Below are 15,107 nucleotides of genomic sequence, written 5' to 3'. Positions count from 1 at the left end.
CGAATTCTCCCACCCACTTTCGTCCAGTGAACCACAAAAAGCCTCACGTCACCATCCGTTCCCCTAAACGAGAACAATACGTTCCAACACCAAACCTACTTCCTCGTTAGAAAGACAAAATAAGTTCTGTTGAGCCTAAGGCTCCACTTAACTAAGATGAACCAGCACAACATGTGAGTTAAAAAATTAATTAATTGACATCTTGGGAGGTAGTGATGACTTCAATATGGTATCAGGCCATATGCCCTTGGGCAAGGGAACTTTGCAAACTTGCCGAACCATCTCAAATAGAAAACGAATGGATCGAGTTCAAATATATCCCATGTTCTATTGACAGGAAGAACATCAGCAACTTTAATACTGCCTTCATCATAAACGGCCATGCCCATTGGTACCACTATAGAGTTACACAAAAGATCTATTTGATTGGAGATAATTTGATATGAAAAAATAAATTTCATATCAAATTATCATATTTAGTATGTAAAATTGATGAGTGATAATAAAAAAAATTGATGGATCCTACATTTATTTTTCAGAGAAAAAAGATAAAATAAATACCATGAAAGATTGGTATTTGATAAATTTTCGAATGATGGTAATCTATATTTGACAAAAATATCCCTAATAAGACTACAAATATAATTGTTGAATTTATTATGATGACTTTCCAAATCTATTCAATAAAAAACTTTTGCTAAAAAAATTAAGGTAAAGATGGCATTATGTAAAAGACTATATGATTATAGTTATTATATAAAAATTAAGTAGAGATGACAATACTATCATAATATTAAAAAATTATTTTATATTGAAAGATATATTTGTAAATTTGGTCATATTTCTATATAGATTTACGTCCAACCAAATATAATAATTTTTTTTAGTATTATTTTTTAGAGTAATTTTTTCATCAATCAAACATAGTAAAAATTATTTTCCTCCACAATCATTGTTTCAGATATATAATTCATAAAAATTATCAAATTATCCCATAATCTGATGTACTCCAACCAAACGGATCCAAAATAGATGATAGTCAAAAACAATTGAATGAAGACAGATTTTCAATGCCGAAGCCTTATACTACTTTGGATGCGAGTGTGTTATCTCTCCTTTTCCTCTCAGAAAAGATTACATTGCTTGAGAGTTTGTTTCCCGATGTAGAATGGATCATATGCTTGTCATGTTGCCCTTAACCATCAAAAGTCAACGTGGTATATAGTTTTATAGAAATGCAAATGGCAATTTCTTTTCAGCCATCCAAATCCGCCTCCTACATTTCTATTAGATTCCTCAGAAACACAATAGCATATTAAAACTCAGTACTAAGATCATAATTGTTGCTACCAATCCTGCGATAGAAGTAAAAAAGGATCGGTCCCCTATCCACACTATAAGAAAAGAGAATTTTTATGATAAATTTATTTGCGATGGATTATATTTTCATGGCAACTAATATTATTTACGATGAAAAATTATTTTCATCGTTAATAATAAAATATTTACGATAATTTTTTTATCGTAAATAAATTATATTAGTGATGAAAAAAAATTTATCATAAATATAAATCATTTGCGATGATTATTTTCATTGTAAATAATAAGATATTTATTTTAATTTTAAATTTTTAAATATTAGTGATGAAAATAGTTTTATCGTAAATAATACAAGTGTTTGTGATGAAAATTCACTTTCCGTCGCAAATAGTTATTATTTACGACCAATAATTTTCGTCACTAATATTTGAAAAAAAATAAAAAATTTAAAAAATTTAAAAATTACTGATTATTTACGATGAAAATTTTTCATCATAAATATTGAATATTGCTAATGAAAAGTAATTATCCATCACAAATACATGCTTATTTACAATAAATATTTTTCATCGTTAATATTTAAAAAAATAAAATATTTAAAAAATTTAAAATTATAGATTATTTATGATAAAAAATTTATGTCACAAATACTAGAGTATTTGTGATGATAATAAATTATCCATCATAAATATAAACTATTGATGATGAAAAATTTTCATCGATAATATTTAAAAAAAATTTTAAAAATTTAAAAATTTAAAAATTATAGATTATTTATGATGAAAATATTATGTCATAAATAACTGGGTATTTGTGATAGAATACTGATTTTCGTCGTAAAATACAAGATGATTTATGATGAAAATTTTTCATCGCTAATATGTAAAAAAAATTAAAAATTTTAAAAATTCAAAAACTATAGATTATTAGTGATGAAAATTTTTTTATTATAAATAATTTTATATTTACGCTGAATATCAACTTTCTATCACCAATACTTCAATATTTACGATGAATAGTTTTCATTGCTACTATTTAAAAAAATTATAAAATTTAAAAATTTAAAAATTATAAATTATTTGCGATGAAAATGTTATGTCATAAATATTAGAGTATTGGCAATAAAAAGTTGATTTCTATTGCAAATACATAATTATTTACGATGAAAAAATTCTCGTCCCTAATACATGCAAAAAGTAAAAAATTTTAAAAATTCAAAAACAACAAATTATTAGCAATGAAAATTTTTTTATCATAAATAATTATATATTTACGATGAATATCAACTTTCCATCACCAATAATCTAATATTTATGATGAAAAATTTTCATTATTAATATTTAAAAAAATTTTAAATAATTTTAAATTTTTTATTTTTTACACATATTAGCGATAAAAATTTTTATCATAAATAAAAAATATTTACGATGAAAATTTTATTTTTGTCGTCAATAATCCATCATTTACGATGTAATATTTTTATCATCAATAATCTATAATTTTTAAATTTTTTTATTTTCTTTCAAATATTAACGAGAAAAATTTTTCATCATAAATACTTAAGTATTTACAATAGAAAATAATTTTTTGTCAGAAATACGCCTGTATTTGTGACATAATATGTTCGTCACAAATAATCTATAATTTTTAAACTTTTAAAATTTTTATTTTTTTCACATATTAGCGATGAAAAATTTTTGTTGTAAATAGTCCTAATTTATGATGAAAGTTTAGTTTTCATTGTCAATACTTCATTATTTACGATGTAATTTTTTCGTCACAAATAATCTTTAATTATTTAATTTTTTTAATTTTTTTTGAATATTAGTGATGAAAAATTTTCATCATAAATAACATGTATTTGCGATAAAAATTTAATTTTTATTGTAAATACATCCATTATTTATGATGAAACTATGTTCATCTTTAATATTTAAAAATTTAAAATTAAAATAAATATTTTATTATTTATGATGATTAATTTTATTATAAATAATATGTATTTATGATGAAATTTTATTTTCAACGTAAATATGAAGATATTTGTGTTGAAAAATTAGTTTCATCGTAAATAAAAAATTATTAGTGATGAATTTTTATTTTCATTGTAAATATCTTTATTTGCGATGAAATATATTTTCGTCGTAAATAAATTCGTTGCAAAAAGTGATATTTTTTGTAGTGTCGAATGTATGTTCAGAGATAGTAGTTAAATTGTATTGAGCTGTAGATTTTCGTTCAAGAGTCGATCTTCATCGAGGTCGACTCTTGGATGTCCCGTATTTAGATTTTTTGAAAAAATAATAATCTTATTGTTATTAATAGTTGATATTTTATTTATTATGTGGTATTCAGTAGTTATCTGTCCATTATTCTCCGGGTATATAGTAGATAGAATGCGTAGGCACCATATTCACATCGTATACTTGAGAACCATGGAGAGATGCTGTCGAAATTTTTACAATAATGAGATAAAATATCTACTAATAAAATAATAAAATTATTACTTTTCTGAAAGGATAGGGCCACATCTATTAGTAATGATTTGAAATGGATATGATCATGCATTTTTACTTTATTAAATTGACGGAAGGATATTTTCTGTGTTACTATTTAGTCTTTATTTTTTAATATGTATTGTTTTGTATAAAGTGATCCGTGTCTAGATCTGGATTAGAATTTTGGTCAGAATTCAGATCGCGATTCAATCTAAAATTTGGATCAGGATCCAGAATACCACTGAATCTTCTTTTTGTTGTTAATAATTTTCTGTTTGTTGTTAGATAAATATCAACAAAAATTGGATGAATATTAGAGATATTTTTTTGCCTGAATATGAAAAAAGAATTCGAGATTTTATTGAGTTTGCACGGCATAAGGCTGACAGTGCTAGTCGGATAAAGTATCTATGCAAAATATGTCTCCATCGACAGGCCCCCCCCGACCTCATCTCCCCCGACCGCCCCTCCCCGGCCCCGTCTCTGCTGGCCGACACCATCCCCAGCCCCATCTCCATCACCGCCGACCACCCCTCTCCGGCCCCATCTCCGTCGGCCAACACCCTCCTCAGACCTGTCTCCGTCGCCGCTGGCTGCCCTCTCCCGGGCCCCATCTTCTCTTTTTTCTTGTTTCTTCTTTTTTCTTTTTTCTCCTTTTTTTTTTTTTTTTTTTTCTTTTTTTTCCATTCCTTTTTTCTTTTTCCCCCCTCCTTTCTCTCTTTCCTTCCTCCCTCCCCGCCGCCGCCCCCTCCACGGCCCAATTTCCCCCAACCGCTAGCCGCCCCCTCCCCGGCCGATACCCTCACCAGCGATGGAGACAGGGCCGTCGGTCGCTCCCTCCTTGCCCATCCCCCATCGGCCAAATCCCGCCCCCAACCCTATCTCCCTCATCTCCGGCCCCAGACCCCCTCCCCGCCGGCCGATCTAAGTCACGCCAGCCCCGTCTCCACTGTCCCCATCTCCGCCACGTCGGCCGACCACTCTTCGGCCCGGTGGCCTGATCAACACCCAAAAAAAAAAGAAAGATCATTTAAACCGTTACCTCCGATGGACGCGGACGGCACGGATGCAACGACGGCATGGATGCGGATGATGAGGACATGGCGAGCGGACGCAGATGACAGTGCGGATGCGGACGGTGGGAATCGACGGAGGAGAGCAGAGAGGGGCAGGGGGAAAAAGGGGTTTTCGCATGAAATGGGAGGGGGGAGAAGAAGGGTTTCACGCGAAGAGATGTGACGTGATGTGAACTATTAGCAACGAAAATTTTCGTCGCTAATAATTCAAAAAAAAAATTGATAAAAAAAATTCTCACCAAAAAATATTATTTGCGATGAAAATAAATTCATCGTTAATAACACTATTAACAATGAAAAAAAATTTTGTCGCTAATAATTCCCACCAAAAAATATTTTTTTATTTTTTTGCTAAAAAATTTTTCATAAAAGAATTATTTACGATAAAAAATTTTCATCATTAATTATTTTATTAGTGACGAAAATTTTCATCGCTAATAATTCCACCCATTTTTTTCAAAAATTTATGACGAAAATAAAATATTTCACCATTAATTATCTTATTAGCAATGAAAAAATAATTTTCATCGCTAATTTATTTTTCATAAAAAAAGTTTGGATGGATATTATTTTACTATTTATATATATTTATATATATTTAAAAAATAACCTATTATATGACCTAGAACCTGCACACAATGCAGGCTATAAGTTATTTTTTCTTTTGAAGAAAAAAACTGGATGAGAAGATCATAGCCATCCAAAGTATCCTTGCATCTCATGTTCGATGCCATCTCAAAAAATTTTAGTTTATACAATATTGAGCTAATGGAATATAGAGATAAATATTTTATGTCATGGGCACATCTAAAAAATTTAGATTTAATACCAAAAGGAGTTAAAATATGAGTCAAACAAATAAGTTATTCATATTTAATATACGAGCTATAAAGTCATATTTTATTAGTTTTTTTTTTTGTTACTGAAACTTATTTTATTTAATACTATGAAAAGTATGCTTTAGTAGCTAGCATCAACTGTAGTTTGAGTTAAGAGTATTTGATTATTGGAGTACAACTCATTTCAGTTCTTATCAATCCAAGTTATTCTAAGTATTTTTGAATCTGGATCCTCAGATTGGGAACTGACTTTGGTCCTTTGAGATAACCAAATACTCAAAATTACTTTTCATACCTTCTAATTAAACTTAGAATAATTTATAGATAACTAAATATATTAAAAAATACTAATTTATTATGAAAAATTATGATAAATATTATTATTTTGTATGATATTAATTATGCTCTATTTTTTTTCTTTATTAGAGTAACTTAGATAGAGACACCATAATTAATATGATTTATTATAAAAGATATCTTGCTATTTGGACATGATCAATCAATATTATGAATTTTGAACTTGATGAACATTACATCTATTATGTATGACTTAATTACATCATCATAAAAATAACTTATACAATTACTAAAAAGTTTAGAAGAGCTTTTATTTAAAAAAATTTAAGGAGGACTAGTTTGGTATACATTTGGAAATCTTTGGATAATCTTTTTGTGGATCATATTTTAACATATAAAGATCCAGTATCATCTCCTTTCTATGTTTTTGGATAGATACAGGGCCTTTATACTTTATGACCTCTGATCAATCCATAGAACCAATAACTTATACAAAATTGAGTAATAAGACGGATTCAAAGAAACTTAGAGATGAAAAGTATTGTCGTAAATAATTTTTATATTTTTTAAATTTTTTATTTTTTAAAAAATTTTGATGATGAAAATATTTTCATCTCAAATAATTGATAATTTATGATAGAAAAAAAAATTTTATCGCTAATAATCTGTAATTTTTAAAATTTTAAAATTTTATATTTTTTAATATATTAGTGACGAAAATTTTCATCGTAAATAGATGACTGTTTGCACGAAAAGTCAATTTTTATCATAAATAAATAATAATTTATGATGTAATATTTTCATCATAAATAATTTATAATTTTTAAATTTTTAAATTTTTTATATTTTTTAAATATTAGCGATGAAAATTTTTCATTATAAATAGTCACATATTGACAACGGAAAGTGGATTTTCATTGTAAATACTATGTTATTTAGGATGAAAAATTTTTATCATTACTAATATGTAGTTTTTAAGTTTTTAAAATTTTTTATTTTTTTCATGTATTAGCACGAATAATTTTTATTATAAATAATAACTATTTACAATGAGAAGCAACTTTCCATCACAAATACTAAATTATTTATGACGTAACATTTTCATCGTAAGTAATCTGTAATTTTTAAATTTTTAAAATTTTTAATTTTTTTAAATATTATCGATGAAAATTTTCATCGTAAATAATAACTATTTGTGATGAAAAATTTTTTTATCATAAATACTCGAGTATTTACGATGTAATATTTTCATCATAAATAATCTTTAATTTTTAATTCTTTAAAATTTTATATTTTTTAATTATTAGTGATAAAAAAATTTCATCGTAAATAGAGCGGTATTTGAGATGGAAATTCAATTTTCATCAAAAATATTCAATTATTTATGATAAAAAAAATTATCACAAATAATTTATAATTTTTAATTTTTTAATTTTTTATTTTTCTTCAAATATTAGCGATGAAAATTTTTCATCATAAATAATTTATATTTATGATAAAAATGAGTTTTTATCATAAATATTTATATTATTTTGATGAAACTATTTTCATCGTTAATATTTAAAAATTTAAAATAAAATAAATATTTTATTATTTATGATAAAAATAATCATCATAAATAATTTTATTTACGATGAAAATTTTTTTTCTTCGCAAATATGGAGCTATTTGCGATGAAACTAAATTTTATCGTAAATATTTATTATTAGTGATAATTTACTTTTTCATCATAAATAGACTTATTGACAATGAAAATATTTTCCGTCATAAATATTTTCATCGCAAAAATCTTTTTTCTTGTAGTGTCCATATCTTTGATAAAATATTTGATATATGAATATGTTAGTATTTGAGTTATTTTAAATATATGATGTGAGTTTTCATATTTTAATTTTGATATACTTATTGGTATTTTCAATTTATTTATTATATTGGTGTAGATATATGGTGATTCTTATTAAGTTGGAAAGCTCAAACCCCTATATTGTATGTTTTAGAGATATAAGATGCTTAATTCGGATGGGTTGGGTGAGAAGTTCAAGTACTAGAACTATTAGTGTATTAGTTAGTTTAATTTCTAATACCATTGAGCATTTGAATAATTGTAATTAAATAAGTTGACTATCTATTTTGATGAATCGATTTAGTTGACATGTTTGGTATTTACTTATTTATTCTGCTAATATTTGAATTTCTATTTATTTAGACCTTACATGATCTCTAGGATATTACTTTAGGGTTCATACGGCCGTATTACATAGCCAACCTAGATGTTATGATAAAGGTATTACAGTACTTTATCATAAATTATTTAAAAAACTCAAACAATTTTATAGGTTGGATCAGAGTGCACAATCGAAGTTTGATGGTTGAGTAATTTTTGAAGTTAGTTAGAAACAATAACACCAATAATGGATGTTATGATGGAAGACTCCTAGAAAAGGACTAAAGAAGAAAGATTATAATTATTTTAGGATTGAGGTATTTTAATTTCAAGAATGAAATTTTATTAAGGAGGAGGGATGGATATGACACCCAACCTAGGATCGTACTAGGGTAATAAGAAACCAAGGCCCTCCTGTTAAGGTGGTGCCCTTCATTCGACTAAATAGGGACCGGAGACATGGCTTGTTGAAAATAGAGGATGCTCTTTTTCCCACATATATCCGCCACTATCACTCACTCTATCTCCCTCGCTCTCCAGGGTGATTGCCCCACTAAGCCATAGTGCTCTTATCCCATGCCTATTCATCCTCTCGTGTGCTAGGTCCTCTCTTCCTCCATCTTCTTGCTGTCTGACCTTTTTCTTTTCCTTTCTCTCTTTATCTCTCCCCCTCATCTTTCTTCCTCTTCCTCTCTTAGTCTTTTCTTCCACCGTTTTCTTTCTCTTTTGCCTCATCCTCGATGTGCGGGTGTGTGTAGATATAGCTAAGAGGGAGTTATGTCTTACTTTACCCCACAAACTATCCTTTATTCATTATCTTTTTCTCTATTAATCTATCTCTTCTCTCTCTTGGCTAGCCCTAGAGGGGCCTCCACTGTGTTGACTACCCCATTCCATCCTATGACAAGAAATAGGGCAAAGTTGTTTTCCTTGTTATAATGATAGTTGGTTTAGAAATCAAGATTTTAGAATTTTTTAAGAATTTTTAGAAATTGATTTAAAATATTGGTGTGACATTGATACAATATATATGTAGTTTTAGATTGTTAAGTCTCGAGGAATCCTAGTGAGGTGATTAGATTATCTGGATTTTTGACATCTATAAAGAAAATGACGTAATGCTACATAGTGTGATTTCCAAAAAACTAAAAAATTATACTTTGTATTGCTTGATAGAATCATTTTTATGACTTCTGCATCTATTTGATTAATTGGTCCAATATATTAAGTTTTATCTTTAAAATAATATAAAATAAAATATATATTTTGATATTCTCATGAATAATTTAATATGAATATATGATATATTTTGAGTAATGGTTTTGAAAAATTTGGTTAGGTGACTTGTAAAATTTTTGGTACATATTCAGCATAGCTATAATTTAGCACCATCAGTGGAGATTATATGTTAGTGTTGTTAACTTGTAATATGAGAAATTAATTTTGATATTATACCAGTGTTTAGGATAGTGGTATCTGGATGCCATCTATTATCTATCATTTGTTATCGGACCCATGACAGTGGGTTATGTAGCCATAGTCAAATATTGGATTTGTAAAAAAGATACTTTCGAAGAAAAAAAAAGTATTATTGTTTGATATTCAATAAGAATATTAAATTTTCTAGTTGATAATACTTTTATGTTTGATTTGTTATCTATTAATATGCTCTAACCAACTTTTAAGTGTTATCTTGCTCATCGAGGTAGTGTAACTGGTTATTTTTTTTTCTCTTTTTTCTAGAATCTGATTGGCTGTGGGATTTGGAGTGCGTTTGATTGTATGGAGAATTTAGTAGATTGAGGATTGATGTAAAATTATTATGAAATGATAGATATATTGTTCATATAGCTTTCACGTCTGTTCAGTCCGTCTTGCTGGCATACAGCGTCAGTTAATGTTTGGTCGAGGCATGACATTGAAAGTGAAATATCCTGGTGAATAGGCAGCAGGTACTTCCTATGCTTGCACATAAAAAGCACGGAGATACGGCCTTTATTCTAGTTCATTATTTAGTTTCCAATTACAGCAGAATACTGCTCCTATTCCATTACTTGAGACAGATTATCGGACTTCTATAGCTATGCACTACTCAGCTTCTCTCAAGTTATATTCTACAGCTCAAAGATGTAACACGAACTTAATTCTCACAATCCATGGCGTCACATAGACCAGGCTAATCTAGAATATGGTGATCTTGCCTCACGAAGCCTTCTTTCTTCTGATAATAGCTTGCAAACCTGTAAAAATGGAAGTTAGAATACTTTAAAACTGACGATGATTTTATGGAATAAGCATGTTAATACTAATTTGTGCAGTCACCTTATAAGAGCTTCTTCATTTGTCCTTCTCCCTTGCCCACAGGCTCGAAGTGGCCTGTCTCTAAATTCACCCTTGAGACTGGTTTTTTGAGCAGATTTTCACCAACCTTGGCAAGATTCTCCAGGTTTTCCTTTGTGGCAATATCAACTGACGCTATCGTCCCAGTTAACACATCATCCTAGTTTCATAGAATATTATCAATTAAGCTTTTTCAGAGATACTGACTTTCTGTAGCCTTTCTTGTTGGCTGAAAATAATGGTGAGAGCAGCATTAATTAGATTATAATCTGAAACTATTTTATACCTCGATTCGAAGGTAGTTTCTACTGGAATGCAGAGCTTGGAAAGCTACTGAAATGTGGATATCCACCATATCTGCACTTGCTTGCATAAAAACATCAACTAATGGATTAGATCCATTACTGAGCAACCAGCCCAAGACTCCCCAGCTTTAGCTTTCTTTGCATTGTATCTTTCTTCACCCTTTGATGAGCCAGTACCAAGTGAAATACCAAGAACCGGAAATAGTCCATGGGTTTGATTGGGAAGAAATCTGGGTTTCCTTTGAAAACCTCCTTGGATACTTCTCCCATAGCAACTAAGCCTGTAAAAGCCAGATGGATAACTTGTTGTGGTTGCCTGGAATCACTTCATAAGCTAATCATTTTGGTAAGGAAACTATTATTTAATTTACCGGATTATTAGCGGCAACACCTCCATCAATAAGATTGAATTCCCTCACTTTTCCATCTGAGTCTTTTGTTTGAAAGAAGTAAGGTGGAAGATATGTAGGAGCTGCAGAAGTGCCAATGCAAATATCAGATAGCAGCGCATCCAGAGAACTGTTGTTCTTGACCTGTAAGATAAGAAGGAAGCTACAGAAATTTCAACAATTGGAGCATCTCAAAGATATAAAAATTTGATAGAGAAGATTTAAAACAGCTATCGGAAAAGGCAGAGCGATGAAACCAGTCATCTTTCTATCAACCTTTCCTTGGCATGGTGGTAGCTCTGTCTGTAGTTTACACTATTTAGCTCATGAACTGAATTTATAGGCATGTCTATTTTTTGAGAGAAATTTATAGGCATATTTATGACTTTATTAATACTAATTTTTCCTTTTGATGAAACCTACCTGAATTTATTAAAGAAAAATATTACAAAATAAATGCCATTTTTAGAATACATTGCTTTTAAAGTAACATCTTAAAAGCAAATATAAAAGACTAACCGCTAAACTAGTCTAAGAGTCCATATCTACTTTGCTCCATAGCTTCCCAAAATTCTGGATTCTTTCATTTTGTATGACATAGCAGCCTGATTTTAAACGACTCTACACGACAATCCTAACTATATTCTACTTGAGGATTTGTTTGTTAAAATTTAATATTTTGGAAAGACCCTAATTGAAAGATATGATTTATATTTTCAGATCTTATATAGGTATTCAAGATCTTTTTAGTATATAAGATATCATCCAAAATGACTAGCTGAAAGATATTATTTAAATTTTTTGATTTTATATAAGTATTCAATATTTTTTTAATTCATAAATGTTATGGAACTAAACATACGGGCTCTCAAATACTCCATCCATTTTAAGCTCTAACATCGGTCAAAAGATCCCTATAAAATTATACATATAATAATTGGCTTGTGTTTAGCCCTAAAGTGACCTATGTTATAGTGTTCTTTAATTTATGTGGATTATGGATCAGATCCACTTTCATACTATTTATAATTATACAAGATCTCACCCGAAAAAGATAAGTTGATGGATATTATTCAGGCTCAATCTTTAGTCTTGTACAACTATCTATAACCTCCCCACTGCCAAATCTATATATGACTAAACACATGCTAGCAAATGCTCTTACATATATTTTTTAAAATATTTGAAAATAAGAATTATAATTGACTTATATAATTTAAAATCTCCCTTTCATTTAAAAATTTTGATGTTTTATCTAAATTTTTATGTCCACAACTAGAGATGATAAAGGAGAGTCATAAATGGAAAAAAAGGGAGAACCGTACGCTCCTATTCACCACGGCGATAGAACTGTCCACATTTCCTTTGAAAAAAATTAGCTTACGATGTTCATGGAGAAGTTTTTCGGTGTCAAAAACGTGCGAGCAAAAAGAAATTAGCTTACAATGTTCATGGGAAGTTTTTCGGTGTCAAAAACGTGCGAGAGAGAGAGAGAGAGAGAAAGAGAGAGAGAGACCTCATAGGAGGAGAATATGGTTGGCTGGAGCCGCTTGATATCGAATGTTGGGATGACCACATTGGTCAATGTCTGATGAAGCTTGATATTCCCTAGTTTTCTCCGGACAAGCTCATGAAGGTACTTGCCATCATACCGGGGCCCCGATATAGCTCGCAGTATCTTTGCCGCTTGGCCTAATGGTCCTCTAAGAATTCCAAGAAGAAAGAAATGAGAGAAAACTAATCATTTCAGGAAATAGATCCTTCAAACTTTCAAGTGTGTCCAAGGTTACCCAAAATAACGTGATATGATTACTGACCCGCATTGTGGGAAAATCTTGGGGGAATGTTTCATGTAAAAGTCCTTGATGTCCTTTGCAGCAAAGAGGGGCCGATTTTCTTCGTTTGGTGCAGTTAACATGGCAGTCACAAGACCCCCAGTGCTTGTCCCGGCAATCACGTCAAAGTAATCTGCAAGCCTCGCATCTTCTCCATCCAGTTTCTTCTCAAAACGCAAGAGAAAACAAAGAAAATTATATTAGAAATGAAAATGATCATTATCTTTCTGTTTGATTTCTTAACATGATTCTTTGCTATGTGCTGTTGATATGAAAGAACAATTCCTAGAACAATATTCTCTTAACACCAATGGTTGATAATTGGTTGGAACTATATGATCCACTGCCTTCTGTCAGGATAATGAATCATGGAATTTTCTTTTTTTTTTTGCATTTGTAGGTAAAAAGTACTTTGTTGAATGTTAGGTGAGTTTGCATGAAATTTAGTTGAGTTGTCAGACAGGAATCTACTCGTGATTTACTTTGTCCAACAAAATCATTTTTCCCTCCCTTTTTTGTAAACAAAAATATCAACCAAAATACTATAGAGAAAACTGTTAGTTAATTGTAATGATACAATTTGGCAGCAAAAGAATAGCAGGTGCACAATGATAAATAAAGAACGTGTTACTGAAAATAGATCTTGAATTCTCAAGTTCATGGAAAACAAACAATTTACATCTTGGATTATTAAAAAAAAAAAAATCAACCGTTTAAAGTTTTTTAGGCACGAATAAGCATGGAAGAAACAAAAAGCAATATGATGCCGGTGCATATGTTAGTTCTTCTAGCTAAAAGATTTCTCAATTAAACTGCAAACTGAGCAATCATTACGTCAAGAACAAATTTAAATATTCTAATATCTGAACATAATCCTCTGATGAGCACTATTTTTTTTTTTTTTTGTTTGACACTTCAAAATGTGCTTTTGTAACAAAGAGGGCATTAACAAAAACTTTAACTACTGGAACTGATTAGAAAAATTAGACATGTACACAAGTTTTAAAAATAAAGAAAAATCACTGCTTTAAAAAAAGATGATCTGTATAACAGGTTTGACTGACCTTTGAATATCATAAAATTAAAGTATCTTTGGCATACATAAGATTTTGTAAACTAGAAAAATATAATCATAAAAAAGAAAAAAAAAAAGAAGCAAAACTATGGGAAAAATTTGGAAAACTGTCTAAAATATAACACTAACATAACAAATGGACAACTAGATCTAAGAAAGAAGGAAAACAGAAAAGAAGCAAGAAATGATGAAGCAGCAACAATTATCTAATTATTAGGTGCATCTTAATTTCTAGAAAATTGAGGATTTAATGAAATTATCTATGAGCATTATATGTTAACTACCTGAAGTTCTGATTCTAGAAATGTAAGAATAGTTGCAGGAATGATTCCTTTAATTCCTCCTCCATCAATGCTGAGAATAGTGATCAGGTTTCCATAGGTTGGGGCCTGTATCTGACTGATGGATTTTGATTTTTGCATGATTGTTGAGGTCTTGTTGATCAACAATGAGGGGACTACTTTGGGGACAAACAAAAATTTTAAGTGATCGAAGTTGCGATAACGTAGAGGTTTAAATAGACTTACTCAAGAAGTTTCCTAGTACTTTTCTTCCGAGTGCTAGTCCAACATCGAAGATGATACGCAAATATCAGTACTTTTTGATTTTGAAATCAACATGTGGTCATATCGCAAGCCGCCTTTTTGAATGATTCAACACGCACAGGTGGCTCGTCAAAGGATGTATCATGATTCATCGCATAGAATTAAATAGCTGGATTAACTCTTTTAGAGAATTGTTGGTGAGAGTAACAATCTTGATTGTTAGGTGGCATTGTTGCAATGAATTCTAAAATCTTTCAATAGCTAGTGGACCCAAAAAGAATAAGAATGCTACCAAATGAGGGCATAAAAAATCAATTACAATTGAAAGAACGGCATTATTTGATTATACTAGGCTTTGAGAACAATAAACATCATACAAAGCATTTACTTTATTTGCATTTAATGATGTTGCTAAGCTGAAACG

The 15,107-nt window shown here is 29.7% G+C and overlaps 1 pseudogene; it reads right to left on the bottom strand.

The window, feature by feature from the left end:
* Positions 1-10,133: 10,133 nt before the first annotated feature.
* Positions 10,134-14,696, bottom strand: LOC140850907 (patatin-like protein 2; annotated as a pseudogene).
* Between the last annotated feature and the right edge of the window lie 411 nt (positions 14,697-15,107).

Source organism: Elaeis guineensis, chromosome 13 (assembly GCF_000442705.2).
Source record: "Elaeis guineensis isolate ETL-2024a chromosome 13, EG11, whole genome shotgun sequence".
In the NCBI taxonomy this organism is placed as follows: domain Eukaryota; kingdom Viridiplantae; phylum Streptophyta; class Magnoliopsida; order Arecales; family Arecaceae; genus Elaeis; species Elaeis guineensis.
This window is presented reverse-complemented; position numbering and strand designations above follow the sequence as displayed.